Below are 20,739 nucleotides of genomic sequence, written 5' to 3' on the forward strand. Positions count from 1 at the left end.
TAAATTCATAAGTCGACACCATTGCTGAGTAAGTTCTCCTTAAAACCGCAGTGAACCAAAGACAGTCTCAAAAACACGCTTTGAAATCGCTGGTGTTTCTGACGTCACAAACTACCTTGTAACCAATCAGATCAACGTGTGATCGTCAACGAGTGGATCTCTGAGCTGCTGTGAGTGAGCGGAGGCGGGGCTCATTTGCATTTTCATAGAACCGTGTATACTAAATGAAGCAAGGGTGTAGAGTTACATTCAAGCTATTTTAAGGCATGAAGACATATTTGTCAAGGAAAAAAACGTTTAAATTTGGTGATTAAAGTTGAGTTTTAAGTGATACAATTATTGACTACAGGGGGACTTTAAGAACAGTTCACTGAAAGGTTCTTTGGGGAACCAAAAATGGCTCTTCTATGGCATTGATGTGAAAAATCCCTTTTGGAACCTTTAGTTTTTGGTGTGTATCAGACATTCCTGATTTGAAGGCATTTAAAGTGGTTAACGTCACTTAAACATTCAAAACCATTACGTGTGTCAAAAATGTCAACATCAATTTGTGACCCTGGACCACAAAACCAGTCACATGGGTCATTTTTTTTAAATGGAGATTTTATTTTTTAAAACATTGAGAAAATCGCCTTTAAAGTTGTCCATTTATGTTCGCGATTGTGCTGCATTCACTCACAAAAAATATATTTTTATATATATTTACGGTAGGAAATTTACTAAATATCTTCATGGGACATGATCTTTACTTAATATCCTAATGATTTTTGGCATAAAAGAAAAATCGATCATTTTTACCCATTCAATGTTTTGTTGGCTATTGCCACAAATTTTCCTTGTGCGACATGTGACTGGTTTTGTGATCCAGGCAGGGTCACATTTTACAAAAAGATGAATCACACACATTGAGCTAGTCCATCACAAACACACACACATGAACATATTTACCCTTAATTATCTTCTGGGACAACAACGGCAGCTGGCTAATTGGTTAAGAAGCAGCGATGGTAGAGGTTAAGCACTGCAGGGATTTGCTCAGTACTTACTGAAGACATCCTCACAGAAACACACAAAAGCATAAAACTGAATCTGGGGGGACAAAAGAGCACACAATTCTATTCCGTAGGTCTATTCAGACAGAGCCAGTTTACCCAGAGGAGGTCAGGTACATGTGTGTTTCACAGATGTACTTTTTTGATTTAAATCCTGCCTCAATCAAACACATCTGTGTTTTTCTCACACAAGCTCTGCAAAAATTATGGAGAAAATTACCTTTTATTTTGTCAAATAACTCAGGGGTCCTCTGAGAAATTTAATCCAGTCCGAATGGAAATGTCTGTCATTTTTTTTATCATCATAATGATTCTCCTCATCTATTCTGACCTTCGTCGAACACCGTAACTAAAGTCATTACACTGCCGGGTACACCTTCATTATGGATTCTGCCTATGTTCTGGGTACGATAATGGTGCGTTCAAGAAGTCATGTCGGAAAGATCGTACTTAGCCAACAAGTTGAACACACATGAATGTCACCACAAAGTCATAATTACGAGTGGGAAACTCAGGATTTTCTTTAATCCCAGGGTTTCATAGTTAGGGGTAGTCTATACCTAAAACAATCTATGCATTAAAGTCCCCCTGTAGTCAATCATTTTATCCCTTAAAAGTCATCTTTAATAACCAAAATGACATATTTAAATGTTTTTTTCTTTAAAAAAACCCGTCATGCCTTAAAATAGCTTGAATGTACCTCGACACCCTTGCCTCATTTAGTATACATGGTTCTATGAATATGCAAATGAGCTCCGCCTCCGCTCACTCACAGCAGCTCAGAGATCTACTGGTTGAGGATCACACGTTGATCTGATTGGTTACAAGGTAGTTTGTGACGTCAGAAACACCAGCGATTTCAAACCGTGTTTTTGAAACTGTCTTTGGTTCACTGCAGTTTTAAAGAGAAAATACTCAGCAATGCTGTCGACTTAAGAATTTACACATGGTTTGTCTTAAAGCATATTAAAAACATATAAACAACATTAAAAGCTTGATTTTCACCACAGGGGGACTTTAAACATTATATGCCTAAAACAATCAGTAAAACTGGCAGAAAAGTTGCAGATGCACTGTTAACAAGTAAAATAGGACTTTGAAACTCACTCTCAATGAAGCGGATCAATTGCCGGCAGTAGGACTGGTCGTTACTAACTAGAGTCAGAGCCATAGAGAGAAAGAGTTGCGACACTCCCATAGATAGACCACCGTTGTAAATAATGGCGGCGCTATTAACCGCCTACTTCCAGGATTTGAAGATCGGATTAGTTCCAAACACTGTCATTTGGGCGTTGGACACCATTCACTTACATTGCTGTGCGTCGAGTTGTTCCAGAGGTAAGTTGCTGAAATATCGACCTCTTTTGAATTGTCAACTGTCTATATTGTATCAGAGGCCCTTTGCGATGCTTATACTGGTCTTCATTTGTATATGCACAGCGTAATTATTTATATTTTATCTTGGTTGTTTCAACCAATTTTCTAGCATTGCTAGCGCAACTTCAGCAGCTGTGGAGGTAGCATCTAATTAGTTCGGTAATGAATCGCTACCAACTCTATAGCAACTTTTTACAATATAGACAGTTGACAATTCAAAAGGGGTCGATATTTCAGAAACACGTTACCTCTGGAACAACTCGACACGCAGCATTCACAACTCAGCCAACACGTCACATAATGAAAAGTTAGTATATCCCAAAAATTCAATTAAATAAAGTGTTGCTACCCATGTGAACATGAACACTAAGCTTTTCCCTCCAAAAATATAGCCTAAAACTTAACTATGTAATATACAGTATTTCGTTGTCACCCTGCCTGCCTCTCCAAATGCAAAACTGACATTAACAAAATGCAATTATGCAATAACAGCTGAAAAAGTACTTGGGTGTGTGTTTTATTTTATATTTACCGTTCAATAATGCAGTCGCTGCTGTCTGTCCCATAGAAGAACATGACAGCCAGCGTATGTTTTGGAACTATTGGGGCTTACATGAACCACATGACAGCCATAGCGGCGACATCAAAGAGTGTCGCAACTCTTTCTCTTTATGGCTCTGACTAGAGTCAACTTAAAGGAGCCATATGTAAGATTGTGGGCAAAACTGGTACTGCAATCACTTTCAAATTACTGTAGAGCGGTGTATGCCCTCCCCCTCCCCCTGACTCAATGTTGCCAGATAGGCTGCAGGATCCAGCAGGAACGTTTGTAGCTGCAGCTGTGGTAACTAGAGCTGGCAACCCGGATGCCGAAACACTACTGACTTCGTGATTGGTAGATAGCCGGAGGGTGGAGCATCAGGCCAACACACAAGATGATAACATCAACATCAGTTGAGGGCTGCAACTTCACTTTTTAAATGACAATATCCTGGCCGGACTACTGTTGTCAGTGATATAAGTATTTGAAATGAACATGATTTCTTAATGTCTAGTGACATATCAGGGCCATTTTATGATTAATTGAAATACATTTCTTACATACAGCTCCTTTAAGTAAGCAACACTTAAAGAAATGTCCAGTGAGTGATGCTAAAAGCGTGCTCAGAAACAGATGCAAGGGAAACGTACACTGTATATTCTCTCTCTCTTTCTTACAAATTGAACATTACCACTCTCATGTGAACAATCTCATGCCTGCTGTGAAATCAGGTTTCTCATATCCCAAGGCCATGTATACTTTCCCGGCCTACAATGCTATCCTTCGGGCTTTCTGATTGGCTGTTGACAGAGTTCAATTTTCCTCATCATCCAGAGAAAATGACTCTCAGAGAAGAAGCCCAGCTCTACTTCCAGCACATTAGGACCGTTTTCTGCCCGTATAACAGCAAATGAGCCAGAATCTACGGGGAGTGAGAGCAAGCAGAACCAGGCAGAAAGACCATAATAAAGAGCCGAGCAGACGGCAAGAAAGATGTGTGTGTGAGTGAGGCGGCGTGGTCACTAGGGGTGCGAATCACAATTTGATTTCTATTCAGAGAGTAACAATACGATACCAAAACCCTTCAGCCTATTAGTTCTTGGTTATAAAACACATCTGAAGGCTGTCTGAATGGCCTGGAGACGCACCCTACACACACTGCTTCTTCAGTGTTGCAGAAAAACCTGTTGCACAATCTACCTCATGCCTTCTGTCATCTGATTTAGCATGTACAAAGCCTTTTAGTATATTGTTAAAATGTCCACCTTCAGGTCACAGTACACGTGTCTTTTCAAATCAAATATGATACATCAGGCTTCTGAGGAATGCTTATTTGTACATCTCTCAATCATCACCCTTAAAGCTACAGAGTTTGATCATAAAACATTTAAATATCATCTTGAGACATCATTTAGAGATATAGTGATAACTGAAATGTATATGCATTTTATGCAAGCAGTACTGTTATAATAATCTCATTGATTTACATTAAAAGTCTGATGTATTAAATATGATACAAAACATAAAACAATAAAAAAAACCACAAGAAATCGGACTATTGTTTCATCTGCAAGTCTTTTAAACATATCTGAAGGCTGTTTGAATAGTGCAAACACATTACTGAAGATCTATAAATGTTATGTTTACTGCTGATGTATTTAAGTTAACAGAGTTCCCTTTCGTGGTCACTCCGAGTTACGTCGGATGACGACGATTGGGGTTTCGCCTAGAAGCCTATCACCTTCGAGTATATAAAACGAGCCAATGGCAATGAAATGCCATGGGTCTGCGGAATTTGCATAGCGTAACTCCGCCCGCCGCAGGGGGTATATAAGGAAGTACGCTGGCACAATGCAGATATGTTTTCGCTTCGGAGCCGAGAACTTCTCCACTCCTGCAAGCCAAATATTCTGAGTTAGTCTTCTCTTACCTTCGAGACGAGCGAACTCTCCGGTGTTGGTGTGACGGCGTTTTCAGCGAGTGCTCACTACCCTGCTGATCTTGTCAGTGATCTGACAGATAGTGTGTTTCTCCCTGTTCGCTTCAGCATCCGCGGAGTTTTTCCTCTCACAAAAAGAGCATTGCACGTGGCACGTCTTTTTAAAGATGCCTCGCCCGTGCACTTCTGGTTGCGGTGGCGAGATATTTTTCTCTGATGGGCACGATCGCTGCTTAACGTGTTTGGGCGTTGATCACGCTAAAGCAGCGTTCGTGGATGACTCATGTTCTCACTGCGGGAACATGACCATCTCTATGCTGCGGTCGAGACTCAATGAGCTCACTAGAGCGAGAGTCCCCCTACCCACACCCCGATCTACTGGTCCCGAGAGGGCTAGTACTTCGGCTGGTGGCCGGGGTGACCTGAGGGTGACTGTGTGGGACATACCGCCGACACGTCCACGGTCCACACACCCCTCTCCAGCATCAGCACCCGCGAGTGTCCAAACTGAGACCGCTGGTCCCTCTTCGGAGCCCCAGCGCGTCTCGTTTGGAGCTCCAGAGGAAGATACTATGTCCATCGCTGCATCACAAGGTGGGCGCGAGTCCTCGGGAAGTGAGGATTCGGCTGTGTTGCCGCCCTCGGGCGTGCCAGCATTGCCCGAGTCTGATCCCGAGCTGACCGCCATGCTTTCCCGGGCAGCCGCGGCCATTGGTATTGAGTGGTCCCCGCCACCTGATCCAGTGCGCTCGCGGCTGGATGATTGGTTTTTGGGAGCGGCCGCTGACACCCGTCGCCGCCCAACCCCAATACCATTCTTCCCGGAAGTGCATGAGGAAGTCACGCGGTCCTGGAAGGCTCCCATGTCTTCCCGTGATCGTTCGACGGCTTTCTCCGCCTTTCCTCCCCTCGATAGAGCTGATGCTTGTGGGTACACTGGGATTCCCACGGTTGAACGTTCTGTCGCGATGCAGCTGTGTCCGACAAGCGCTTCATCACGTGGTGATCCTAAGCACCCGTCCAAAGCCTGTAGATTCTCGTCTACCATGGTGGCGAAATCTTACAGAGCGGCGGGACAGGCAGCTGCCTCTTTGCATGCCATGGCCATCTTACAGGTCTACCAGGCCAAGATGCTTCGTGACATGCACGAGGGTAGGACAGACCCAGGGCTCTTTGATGAGCTGCGCGCCGCCACCGACCTCGCTCTCCGGGCGACGAAGGTGACCGCGCGCTCCCTGGGTTTGGTGATGTCCACAGCTGTGGTCCAGGAGAGACATCTCTGGCTGAACCTGGCTGATATGCGTGAGCCCGAGCGGACTCGTCTGCTTGACGCTCCCATATCCCAGGCCGGCCTTTTCGGCGGTGCAGTCGAGGACTTTGCCCAACAGTTCTCGACTGCTCAGAAGCAGACTGAGGCGATTAAGCACATTCTGCCCCGACGCTCTGCTGCTCAGCCGTCGGTGCAGAATCCTCAGTCTGCTCGCCGCCGAGGGCGCCCTCCCGCGGCTCCCGCCCCTCCCGCACGGCCCCAGCAGCAGCCTTCATCTGGGCCGCGTCGTGGAGGAAGCCGTAGGAAGGCGCCACAGCCCTCTCCAGCCCCGCAGCCCGCTAAACGCCAGGCTAAGCGGCGCTCCTGAGACGGGCAGCTCAGGATTGGCTTTCTTTTCGCTACAGGAGGTGGTAGCAGGGCCACTCCTTCCCCCGGTGGAGGGCCGGGGGAGAATCTTTTGTTCTCCACTCCCCGCTGCTCGTCTCACGACGGGCAGCACCCTAATGTGGTTAAAGAAAGAATCGAAATCCCCAATCCTGAGCCTACAGACCCAGAGGGCCGCAGTGCGCGCCACCCTCGGGTCCCGCCACTGCCGCCCTCCTCTGTCCCAGAGGTCTGGGATGACAGCACGCGCCGCCCACGGGCCACGCTCCTCTCATCCCCCTCTGTCGCCAGACCCCTGCCAGAGCACGCCCCCGTGGGACGCGCGCCCTCCCCTGGCCTCCTCTGGCAGGACGCGGTTAATGACCGTGCCCCCGCACAGGGCCGCGATGCCACCCTCGCCGGTGCCGGTCATTCCGCCTCGCTGCCCCACCGACGGTACGTCTGTGGTTCGTATGACCCCGCTGGTGCACTTTCTGGAGGCCTGGCTAGAGCTTCCCAGACTGTCCCGCTGGGTCGCGAGAACCATCAGGCTCGGCTACGCGATTCAGTTCACGCGATCTCCTCCCCGCTTCAGCGGAGTCCGCTTCACTATGGTCGGTGGCAATGCCCCTGTCATGAGAGCGGAGGTCGTCACCCTGCTGGCGAAGGGTGCGATCGAGATTGTCCCTCCAGCCGAAATGAAGTCCGGCTTCTACAGCCCTTACTTCATTGTACCCAAGAAGTCCGGTGGGTTACGGCCAATCCTCGACCTGCGCGTCTTGAACCGCTCCCTTCACAGGCTGCCGTTCAAGATGCTAACGGCCAAACACATCCTCCAGTGTGTGCGGCCGCAGGATTGGTTTGCAGCGATCGACCTGAAGGACGCCTACTTCCATGTCTCCATTTTACCTCGACACAGACCGTTTCTACGGTTTGCTTTCGAGGGGCAGGCATACCAGTACGCGGTTCTCCCTTTCGGGCTAGCCCTGTCTCCTCGCGTCTTTACGAAGGTCGTCGAGGCAGCCCTTGTTCCCCTTCGGGAACACGGGGTTCGCATCCTGAACTATCTCGACGACTGGCTTATCCTAGCTCACTCCCGAGACCAGGTTTGCGAACACAGGGACCTAGTGCTCCGGCACCTAGTCCGTCTGGGCCTTCGGGTCAACTGGGAGAAGAGCAAACTCTGCCCCGTGCAGAGGATCTCTTTTCTCGGTATGGAGATCGACTCGGTCGCCATGTGCGCGCAGCTTACGAGCGAGCGCGCGCAGTCACTGCTGACTTGTCTTCGTCAGTTCGAGGACAAGAGTGCGGTTCCACTGAAACTTTTTCAGAGGCTCCTGGGGCATATGGCATCCGCAGCCGCAGTAACGCCGCTGGGATTGCTTCATATGAGACCGCTTCAGCTTTGGCTTCGCGATCGAGTCCCGAGGTGGGCATGGCAACACGGCACGCTCCGAGTCCCAGTGACTCCAGCCTGCCGTCAGACCTTCACCCCGTGGGCGAACCTCAATTTTCTACGGGCCGGAGTGCCCTTAGAACGAGTTTCCCGGCATGTTGTTGTGTCAACAGATGCCTCCAACACGGGCTGGGGCGCCATGTGCAATGGTCATGCTGCCGCGGGCTTCTGGACAGGACCCCAGCGCCTTTGGCATGTCAATTGCCTCGAGTTGCTGGCTGTACGTCTCGCCCTGCACCGCTTCCATGCGCTGCTCAGGGGCCAGCACGTACTAGTCCGATCAGACAATACCGCAACAGTAGCGTACATCAACCACCAGGGTGGTCTACGCTCCCGCCGTATGTCGCAACTCGCTCGCCACCTCCTCATATGGAGTCAGAAGCATCTGAGGTCGCTTCGAGCCATTTATATCCCGGGACACCTGAACCAGGCGGCCGACGAGCTGTCTCGAGTTCGGCCTCTCGCAGGAGAATGGCGACTCCATCCCCAGACGGCCCAGCTGATTTGGGGTCAGTTCGGCGACGCACAGGTAGACCTGTTTGCCTCCCACGACTCGTCCCATTGCGACCTGTTTTACTCCCTGACCGAGGGCACGCTCGGCACGGATGCACTGGCGCACAGCTGGCCGCGGGGCCTACGCAAGTATGCGTTTCCCCCAGTGAGCCTTCTTGCGCAGACCTTGCGCAAGATCAGGGAGGACGAGGAGCAGGTCATTTTGGTTGCCCCGTATTGGCCCAACCGGACCTGGTTCTCCGAACTAGTACTCCTCGCGACAGCACCTCCCTGGCCAATTCCTCTGAGGAAGGACCTCCTTTCTCAGGGACGGGGCACCTTATGGCACCCTCGTCCCGATCTTTGGAACCTCCACGTGTGGCTCCTGGACGGGACGAGGCAGGTTTGAGTACCCTACCACCTGCGGTGGTGGCTACCATCACTTCCGCTAGAGCATCGTCCACGAGACATGCCTATGCGTTGAAGTGGAACCTCTTCGTCAACTGGTGTTCTTCTAAACATCAAGAACCCACGAAATGCCCGATCAGTGTCGTGCTTTCCTTCCTGCAAGAAGGGTTGGAGCGAAGGCTGTCTCCCTCCACCCTGAAAGTGTATGTTGCCGCCATTGCCGCACATCACGAAGCAGTTGATGGTAAGTCTCTGGGAAGGCACGACCTGATCGTCAGGTTCCTGAGGGGAGCGAGGAGACTAAATCCTCCTCGTCCTCCCTTCGTACCCTCTTGGGACCTCTCAGTGGTTCTAACTGCCCTGCAGAGTGCTCCATTTGAGCCTTTACAGTCAGTGGAGCTTAAGTTTCTGTCTATGAAGACAGCGCTCCTGGTTGCATTGGCCTCCATCAAGAGGGTAGGGGACCTGCAGGCATTTTCGGTTGACGAAGCGTGCCTGGAATTCGGGCCGGCTAACTCTCACGTGATCCTGAGACCCCGGCTTGGATACGTGCCCAAGGTTCCTACCACACCCTTTCGAGACCAGGTAGTGAACCTGCAAGCGCTGCCCTTGGAGGAGGCAGACCCAGCCTTGGCACTGCTCTGTCCAGTACGCGCCCTCCGTGCTTACGTGGACAGAACGCGGTGTTTCAGGACCTCAGACCAGCTCTTTGTCTGTCATGGTGGGAAGCTGAAGGGAAAGGCTCTCTCAAAGCAAAGGTTATCCCACTGGATAGTGGATACCATTGCTTTGGCATACCAGCAGCAAGGTCGTCCGTGCCCCCTTGGTGTGAAAGCCCACTCCACACGTAGTGTGGCTTCCTCTTGGGCTCTAGCGCATGGCGCCTCGCTAACAGACATTTGTAGAGCTGCAGGCTGGGCGACACCCAACACATTCGCGAGATTCTATAATCTCCGAGTAGAGCCAGTTTCTTCTCATGTACTCGCTTCAACCAGCCGGTGCTAGATTCTGCTCAGGTGTCTTCGCTTGCTCGCCATTCCTCTCCACGGACGGGATACGTGCGATATTTCTCTCAGGTGAGTCTGATAAGCTCTGAGTTTCCTCCAGCACTGGTTACGTCAACGCCTGAGTTATGCCAATCTGCCATAACGCAGCTTTTGCGCTTGACTAGGTGCCTCCATGTGCATGGTTCCCCCTCTGGGCGACCCCCACATGTGTATTCCACTGTAAGTCTCCTTGTGAGCGTGTGTCTTTCCCTTGGCAAGCCACCTTGCCACCCCTGGGGTTTAAAATTCCACCTGCGGCTGGACACCCCAGTGATTTTCCATATGCAGCCCTCTGGGTCATATGTGTATTCTAAGTCCCCCCCATCAATGGCTGGGCATAACTGCATATTTCTCTCTGGAGATATGCTTCCCAGTGTACCTTGGTATCCCTGTGTTAAGTAGGACTCCTTCGTTCGTGCTAGTCTCACAACAGGGAGCTCAGACTTACGCAGGGCACTGGAAGACAGCCGAGGTGGCGTGATTAGACTGGAACCCCAATCGTCGTCATCCGACGTAACTCGGAGTGACCACGAAAGGGAACGTCTCGGTTACGGATGTAACCCTCGTTCCCTGAGTGGGAACGGAGACGTTACGTCTTCCTGCCACTTCCGCTGTACCGCTGAAAAACGCCTGGGGCTAGTCTCGGCTCCTCAGCGAAGACATATCTGCATTGTGCCAGCGTACTTCCTTATATACCCCCTGCGGCGGGCGGAGTTACGCTATGCAAATTCCGCAGACCCATGGCATTTCATTGCCATTGGCTCGTTTTATATACTCGAAGGTGATAGGCTTCTAGGCGAAACCCCAATCGTCGTCATCCGACGTAACGTCTCCGTTCCCACTCAGGGAACGAGGGTTACATCCGTAACCGAGACGTTCTTAATAATTCATGTAAAATTTCAATAAAGTTACTTTGTGGATCAATCCAGCATCGTCTGAGGTGGAATTGTGATGCATTAAACTAGTTTTACTGGTCAGGCATGATGACAGAATGAAACTGGTCCTTAAGCATCACTTTAAAATGACATCTTCTTCCATATTGTGACGTACAACCGAGTGCAATGGATTATAAAAAAAAAAAATATATATATATATATATATATATACATGGATAATATTCATTATAAATATTAATTACTTTAGGATAGGCTACATAACATGCATTTAGAAAATAGATTTCATGTAGTCATTAATATAATCATAAATAAGTTACATCTGTATCAACCATTACCAAAAAATAAGAGATAGATCGTCTCAAAAACTTATTTGAAGTGTTTTCTGCTGGAAGATGACTGTCTTGTTGAACACTTGCAGCTGTATTTAGTATGTTGCACTATTTTCACACTATAACACACAACCACATGCGACTAAAATTACTCGACAGGCATTTGATTATCTATACAACAACCACTTGGAGCAAGTGAAGATATTATGTTTTGAGCCGATGCTGATTTAGTAAGATGCAATTGCGCAAACTATTGTGTATGATATTACAAAATATCAGAAAAAAAATACCAACAGTTAACGAGTGCCGGTCCTTCCTATATGTAAAGTACCCCTTGTTCTCAATGGTTTAGGGCTTTGTTATAGTTTTGTTTTTTGATCTTGGCTTCCAACGATTATAAAAACATGATGCCGCTTTCCATTTCTTTCCTTTAAAGCGGTGCGCTGTCACCATATGTAACATCCAAATCAGTCGAATCATGTAACGTTACATGTAAAAGTGTATTGAGCTGCGAAAGAGAAGCTGTTCAGCAGTCGGCTTTCGGCCCACTCGATCCGAGATGGAGGGTAACATACCGCGACAAGTACAGACTACTTTGGGCTTCGGGCGTGCGCTTAAACGGTCAAATACACGCAAAAATGTGTCAAAAAAAATAATGTAAACGCATTCAGTTGTGTCTTCAGTGAACATAAACAGCTGGGAAAGTAATCGAATACTTTTGTATTAGGTCTGTGCATTTGGTCTTAAAGTGACAGCAGCCTAATAAACCTGATGCTGTCTGTCATTTAGGGCCAATCCCAATTCACCCCTTGGCCCTACCCCTCCGTTTTGCGTGTGCACGTGAAGGGCTGTCTCAATTCTCTTTTGGTTGGAGGGGTAGGGGTAAGGGGAAGGGCCAGATAGCCCTTGAAACGAAGATTTTTCGGGACCACACTTCAAACGAAGGGGTATGAGAAATGTACCTGCATACACCGGCTACAGAGGCAACATGACTGCCAATAATCATTTTCTTTGGCACATTCAATCTTGTGTTCATAATTACGGTCATGTTCTTCAAAGAAACGGTTGCAAAAAAATCGTTAAAGTTCGTTAACACTATGACGCGTGTAAAAAGCAAAAGTTTGAAGCGAAGTGGACGCGCGAATGAGGCGAATTCGCGTCCACCGCGCCGCACTAAACGCTTCATTCGTGCCGCAAGACCTCCAGACGCATGTAAACGCATTGAAATCACTCGCGCCAGACGCTCTATTCGCGTTTGGTGTGAACGCAGCTTTTAGGCGTTGAAGATATCGTCATCTCCGTTTTTTTTCTGCAAACTTCAGAAGAAAAATACAAAAAATAGCTGTAACTGACGCAAGACTACAGCTGACGACGGCATCTTGGAAGTTTGTGATAAACATTGGCGCATCTCCTTGGGATTATGTCAATGAAACAACAAAAGAAAATGAGAGAATCATTCACTGCACCTCACTGAATAATTTTAACTTCATTATTATAACTTTAATAAGAATCAATGTATATTTCATACATACAATGAAGACTGTGCAATTCTTTTTTTTTTTTTTTTACATTTGATTACTTTATTAATTGTCTGTACAGAAGGCTTCTAGTAGTAGGCTAAATTGTTCATTTCATGCATATCTTTTTTTTCCTGTTGTATTTGTCCTATTGTTTTATTTTTTCATTGCATTACTGAACTTTTCAACTCACTGTTGTTGATTGACAGTGGGGGTCATTGGGGTTTTGATGAACGCCTGGACAAAGTTTTGCTTAGGGCCCCAGAAGTCTAAAACCGGCACTAACCGCCCATACCGTTGGTAATTGGTATTCGCGATATTATCATAAAACATTTGTGGAAAAACCGTGTGAAATGGATCCATGTTGATCTATTGTTGCAGGCTAAAACTAACAACGACTGTAGAAACTGTGGTATTTGCATAAACTGGTTATAGCCTGGTCATTTTTTGTAAAAGCTGACAAGCAAAGGATTCGTATCAAATATCAGTCGTCACTGAGGAAATCAGTGCATGAAAGGTTTTATCCTGGATTACCGTTACCTCCTGGCAACACACGGTGATTAATGACACACACACACACACACACACACACACACACACACACACACTCCAGGCGAAGACGCAGCCTACCTTGCTTATCTTTTACTTTCCGTCCCACCTTCCTCCGCTCGCGTCCGCACTCCTCACCGGTGTATCCTGAGTGATGTCTTTCCTTCGCGTGCTTTTTCTCATGACAGCTTTCCACCAGCCACAAAATACGTTCTCCTTTCCCTTCCGCGGATACTTGTGCTGAACATTGGCTGGTTTCTCCGTTCTACAGAGCAATAACGCCAGTGAGTGTGTGCAATGGAAACGAAGCGCAGAGGACTGGTCGAGAATCAGAAGAAAGCGATGCACCACTGCAGTGTGTGTGTGTGTGTGTGTGTGTGTGTGAGAGTGAATGAATGCGATGCCAGCCTGAATGAGACACGCCACGCTGCACAGACAGACAGCAGCACAACCTCTGCCTTGACCAACTGTAATGTCATGTATTATTCATAACCATGGGAGGGACTATCGTCACAACTGCTCGTTATCATGCAAGAGGTGCTGCAAGGTCGACGTTAATCAAAAGATCGTTTCTGACCCTGAGAGGAGCTGTAGCCGAATGAGAGTCCAGTTTCAAGCCATCAAGTAGACTATATCCACAACTAAAATATAACAATGTAAATAAACTAAATAGTATGTTTTTTTTGTTTTTGAAAGAAGTCCAGACTTACCAAGGCTTCAAAATATAGTAAAAACAGTAATATTGTGACATATTATTCATATTTAAAATAACTGTTTACTGTTTGAATATATTTTAAAATGCAATTTATTCCTGTGATCAAAGCTGAATTTTCAGCATCATTACTCCAGTCTTCAGTGTCACATGATCCTTCAGAAATCATTGTATTATTCTGATTTGCTCAAGAAACATTTCTTATTATTATTAATGGTGAATACATTTGTGCTGCTTCATATTTTTTTGGGGAAACTGTGATACAATGTTTTTTAGGATTCATTGATGAATAAAAAGTTCAAAAGAACATTTTGAACTGTTTAAAACATTTTTTTTATTATTATTATTATTATTATTATTATCATTTTAAATGTCTGTCACTCTTGATCAATTGAATGCATCCTTGCTGAATGAAAGTATTTAAAAGTAGTCTAGTTGTGACTCAGGCAACAAATTTGCTCCACTGCTTGTCCTTCAAAGAAATAATAAAATATTATGCTATAAAATATGTATGCCAATGCCAACATTTGTTATTGTAACCTTTCTCTTTTTTTACATCACTAAAAATGTTCAAGATTACCTATAGAAATTGAGACTGTTCATTATAGCAAAGGAGTTTTCAAAACATATTTTATGAATTGCATTTTTATTGTAATCACATCACTGACTCTCATACATTTTTCTTCAATCTTTAGAAGAAAGTCTGCAGAGTTTGCCTTCACTGTTCTCTCTCTCTGGTCCTGATGCTTCACATTCTTTCAGAGTTCAGGAGGATAGCGCTTTAAATGGCATCAGCTGTCACAGAAATCCATTGTTGAATGAATATTATGAAATGCATTAATCATTCAGTCCATCTGTTCTCTCCGTCCCCCTTGTGGCCCAAATCATTACAACTCTCTCATTAAATACTAGTTTAATTTTCGCTCTTGTTGTCCAGGGATTCCAAATTAAATCCTCACATTGGTGGGAGCAAATAAGGTAATGAGCTAACTGTCAAAGAATAAAGCTATCAGAAAGGCTACAGAACACGATGCTAGACAGATTTTCTGGCATAATTATCATTTAATCATGTAATAAGTGTTTTCAACCAGAAACACTTTTAATAATAACATTTGATTGTGATCTGTTAGAGGTTTTCTCACAACTGACCAGTGTTGGGGACTGGGCACTTTTAAAAGTAATGCGTTACAATATTGCATCACTCCCTAAAAAATAACTAATTGCGTTATTTAGCTGTTTTTTATGGAAAGTAATGCAATTGTTAATGTTATGGTAATTTTGTGTCACTTTTTTCTCACCTGGGCTGGGCTTCCTTGTTTTTATTTAATAACAAAACAAAATTCAAATGTAAAGGCCCTTTCACACCAAAGGTGAAATGAATAACCCCCAGACTGAAAGAAATGCATATTTACGCGTGTACAATAGAGGGCGAAGCTAAAACTAACCTTCAGTTGTGCTGATATTCTGGATCGCAGGAGAATAAGACGCGGGAGAAGAAAGTTCACCAATAAAAACTCAAAAATGAAACACAAAAGTGATGTTTATCTAAAATTATTATTGTGTATTACTATGGTTGAATTGGTCAGCAGCAAAGACATCATAAAGTGAGATTACATAAAGATACATATTTGTGTTTTTGAACATATTTAATTATTGCAGGTTTGCATTTCATTTACATTTATTCATTTAGCTGACGCCTTACCAAAGGCGTCTTACAATTTATCCAAAGCGACTTACAATTGCTATATATGTCAGAGGTCGCACGCCTCTGGAGCAACTAGGGGTTAAGTGTCTTGCTCAGGGACACATTGGTGTCTCACAGTGGATTCGAACCCAGGTCTCTCACACCAAAGGCATGTGTCTTATCCATTGCGCCACCACCACCCATTTCACTGTTTTATTAGTTTTGAGGAATACTGAAAATGTTTTTGTTCAAGTGAGATGCATAGGTAAACTTCACATTTCGTGTAGAATTACAATTATCATCGCCTCTGCACTAACTCCTGTTCTCTCTCAACACGAGGATGGAGAGCTGTCAGTCGATACATGAGAAAACAAAGTAACTTGCATCACTTTTTTGAAAAAGTAAATCAGATGTTTTGTTGTTTATTTTAAGTACTTGAAAAAAGTAATCTGATTACATATCTTGCATTACTTGTAATGCGTTAAAAATGGACGAATATAAGATATTTATGACAGTGACTAAGTTTTTAATATTTTGGCGTAGGGTCTGTAGATTTAATAAGAACAGCAAATCGTTCTAAGATCAGAATAAAATGCTTTATTACTTCTATCAGGTTTTCAGGAGGTGAAATGAACAGCGCAACCTTCATCTTCAGATGCTAATGTCATCTGGCCTTAAAAAGAAGCACTTTTCCAAAACATATACAGAATTTTCATCCCCAGAGGAAAGACCAAATAATCTACTCTGCACAGAACCAATTGTCATGTGTTTATTAAAATTACTCCTCCTGGAAGCATAACGTGACTGAAACAAAGTAGAAACACAAAATCCTAACATTTGCACACATTTTAGCCTTTAGTATTTAATTTAGCAGTGCATACAAAAGAGTTTTGGGAAGTTGACTGGTCTGAGGGGCCGTCATGCACCACTGAAAAAAAAATAAAAAATTACTTAATTTGTCTTTTGCACGTTTTTTTTAAAGTAAAGTTAAGGAAAATGAACAAAGAAAATTAAGTCAATTTAACTTGGCCAATTAAAGTTTGAGTAATTTAACATTAATTTAACATGGTCATTTAAGCCAAGCTTTTAAAGTGTATGCTTTACTTAACATCTACAGTAGATATTGTGTAACATATATCTACCCGAACACAGAGATCTCAATACTTGGTACAATACACAATAGCAATAACATTCTTTGGAACATTTTCCGCCACTCAAAAAAAAAAAGTAATTGTGACTTTTTTATCTCACAATTGAGATGTTTTTTCTCTCAGAATTGTGAGAAATAAACTCACAATTGCGAGAGAAAAAGTCATAATTGCAAGAAAAAAGTCATAATTGTGAGATATAAACTCGCAATTGTGAAAAAAATGTCAGAAGAAAAAAAACTATCACAATTGTGAGTTTATATCACGCAATTCTGAGAAAGAGTCAAAATTGTGAGATAAAAAGTTGCAATTATTTTTTTGCTATTCAGTGGCGGAAATAAGCTTCCATGCTTATATATTTATATACAATTATTATTATTAATTTTTTAAAGGTCCATGGCGGAGTTGTTTTCATTAACTAAAACTAAAATCATAAAAAAATTGGTACTTAAATGAAATAAACATTAAAACTTATTTTATTTCAACTAGTTTCAACGTTTCTTTCTAAATAAAAACTATACACATTTTTTAAAAAGCTAAATGAAAAGTTAACAAAAATCAAACAAAATAACTAAAATATGAACTACATAAAAAAAAAAAAAATATATATATATATATATATATATATATATATATATATATATATATATATATATATATATATATATATCAAAATATATGAACAAAAACTACATCAATGACCCTAAAATAACACGGGTCATTTTACAGCTCATGTTTCAGCTCTGGGATATTCAGCTCTTTTGGATTATACAGAGTGTGTATAAATGATAGTGATCTTTGCCAAGAAGGTTCAGAGAGACACCTGCCTTCTTAATAAACCCAAACACTGCCTCTCAAACCCTTTCATAAAACATCACACCATCTTTAATCTTCTAAAGAGCATCTCAGAGAAAAGATCAATTTACAAAACAGTCATCTCGCAGAACAGAAGATCCCTCAGAGTTTATCAGACACACACACACAAGACTCCAGCATCACTGTTGTTCCGCCACGTCACACACGTCTCTTTACATAGTGCTGTGCTTTGCAGAACTGTCATTATTTTGACTTATTCCCTCTCCCAAGGACGTGGAAATGACTTTGACAGCGGCTCATAGATGTGAATGGTGGAATCATGTAAATCAGCGTATCACGGCACAGCTGACTGTCAGTGCAAGCCCACACAACTCCACTTTTATTTACGTCTCTATAAAAACCTCAGCTTGAATATAAGCGTTATCAAGAGAAGTTCTCCCTGACGATCAAACCATTTCTGAGTTATTTTGGGGGTGGGTGAGGAGAGACATCACAGAGAGAGTTACAGGGGGCCTGAATTCCCATAAATCCCACCACACACGCATGGCAACAGTAGCCGCATAGCAACTGGTTGCTAAAGAGACGCGAAAGGCAAGCCGCCGAAGGGTTGACTTGCTTACTTGGCAAGTGAGCCGTGCAAAAACGGAATTCCCGAGTGACTGGTAAAAGGCTCCGGTTGCTATGGTGACCTCACAGAGGGATGGAGCTCTGGCATGTGCTTCCTCCCCATGATACACTATTGCAATACACACATTTGCACTGACATGAATAAACCGGGCCAGCGAGACTCTTGAAACACTGTAACTAATTGATTAATTGATTGGCCAATAATCTGGTAGAGGATATGAGAGATGATTCCATGCACACATATATAGATACTTTTCTTTATTTTAAGGACAAGTTGGTGATCTTACTGTAAATCCTTCAATTTTCGACCATTTTGGTAGAATTTGTTTTTAATTAAATTATTAAACAAATACATAAAAGTACTTCTTAATTCTTATTTTAAAAATAAGAATTGTTTATATTCTGAAATACTTAGTAGAAAATAAATACACATATGTGACCCTGGATCACTTTATGCCAAAAATCATTAGGTTATTAAGTAAAGGTCATGTTCCATGAAGATACTTAGTAAATTTCCTACCGTAAATATATAAAAAAAATATTTTAGTGAGTGAATGCAGCACAACCGTGAACATAAATGGACAACTTTAAAGGAGATTTTCTCAATGTTTCGATTGTTTTTCACCCTCAGATTCCAGATTTTAAAATAGTTGTATCTTGGAGAAATATTGTCCCATCATAACAAACCTTTCACAAGATGTATAAGTGACTGGTTTTGTGGTCTAGGGTCACATATTTGCTATTTTAATAAATTTAAGAATTTTTATATTCTGGATTAATTCATATAAAATAAATATAAGATATTCTTAATTTCTGTTTGTTTTTTAAATAAGAATTGTTTATATTCTGGATTAAATAATACAAAAAAATAAGCACTTCTTAATTCAAAAACACTTTGCATTGTTTATATTTTATATTCCGGATTAATTCATCGAAAAATAAAAGTAAATATTTATTCTTACTTAAAAAAATAAATGAGAATAGTTTATATTCATTAATAAAAAAAATAAGAGCACTTATTAATTCCTATTTTAATAAATAAATAAGAATTGTTTATATTCTGGATAAATTAATAGAAAATAAATACATATTGTAAATAGTGTTTCACTGTAACATTTCATGTGAAGTGTGTAAGTCTCAAAAAGACTCTCCTGTGGCCAATTAGTCTTAAAGGGATACTCCACCGATTTTTCATATTAAACTATGTTATTCCCTTAACTAAGATGAGTTGATAATTACCTCTCTCGTCTCAGTGCGTGCACTCAATCGCTCTGTCTTGCGGCGAAACTTTGTTAGCACTTAGCTTAGCCCAGTTCATTCAATATGGGCCAAGCAGAGAAGCTACCAAACACCTCCACGTTTTCCCTATTTAAATACAGTTACTCGCGTAGTGTAACTCGACCTAGGACGGTGACACAAAACAAAGCGCAGTAATATCTTCACTCATGAAAAATCCTCTCACCGGCCCCCGCTCCCTCTAGTGAAGATATTACTGCGCCGAAGTCGAAGTGCTTCCAAGCACTTGCTATGGTATTCCGCCATACAATATAGTTATCCATTTTACACGCTTAGAAAAGCGCAACGTTTTGTTTTGTGTCACCGTCCTAGGTCGAGTTACACTACGCGAGTAACTGTATTTATATAGGGAAAACGTGGAGGTGTTTGGTAGCTTCTATGCTTGGCCCATATTGAATGAACTGGGCTAAGCTAAGTGCTAACAAAGTTTCGCCGCAAGACAGAGCGATTTAGTGCACGCACTGAGACGAGAGAGGTATGTATCAACTCATCTTAGTTAAGGGAATAACATAGTTTAATATGAAAAATCGGTGGAGTATCCCTTTAAAGGTTAGTCATCTTATTTACTTTTCTTTTGCTTCAAGACTTGTCATAACTTTTTAAAGTCAGTTACATAAAAAAGTAGATTGGTCTAATTAATAAAGACTGATTAGCCCTAACTAATTGCCAGTTGGTGAGACTAATGCTTATACAGTCTTAACTTCCCATTATGTTTATACAACCGGCAGTGGCGATTCTACATTGAATTACACCCTGGGCGAGAAGGGTGCAATAGCAAAAAGATACATTAATTAATATTGCCCCTTCATTCATGACATGGATACCGTAATCATACAGAGAAAACATAGTTGCATACCTTTATCTTTCACTCGTTTCTAAATTGGGCACCTGATGGCTTTGACCTTTCTTGTCCATCTCGTATTTGACACTCGACATCGACAATCAACAGATTGTATGATTTTGTAAGCCTGAGAATATGAGGGAAAATGGGTATGTTACCCTGAAGCAACACTATGCAATAGAGGGTTAAGGTACAAATCTCACATAGTGTGCTTTTAATGTATGAGACTTTCGTCATTCATTGTCCATAATAAAACTTCTTCTTGGATGACTGAAAGCTTCAATCTGAGATGTATGCACGTGTAGACCTTATGCTTTAACAAAGCATTCACGATAACAAGATAATAGCGGCATCCATGGAGAAATGCATACATGAAACAA

General features: G+C 43.1%; 1 long non-coding RNA gene across 1 annotated transcript in view; it reads right to left on the bottom strand.

The window, feature by feature from the left end:
* Positions 1 to 3,121: 3,121 nt before the first annotated feature.
* LOC309485404 overlaps positions 3,122 to 20,739 on the bottom strand; it is a 109,434-nt gene continuing 91,816 nt past the window's right edge. Inside the window, exons 2-3 of the long non-coding RNA XR_014201177.1 lie at positions 3,373 to 3,536; positions 3,122 to 3,205 (exon numbers count right to left, since the gene is read on the bottom strand). This is a non-coding gene — a long non-coding RNA (uncharacterized lncRNA). The remainder of the gene's footprint in view (positions 3,206 to 3,372; positions 3,537 to 20,739) is intronic.

Source organism: Leuciscus leuciscus, assembly GCF_965113295.1.
Source record: "Leuciscus leuciscus genome assembly, chromosome: 21".
NCBI classification, from domain to species: Eukaryota; Metazoa; Chordata; class Actinopteri; order Cypriniformes; family Leuciscidae; genus Leuciscus; species Leuciscus leuciscus.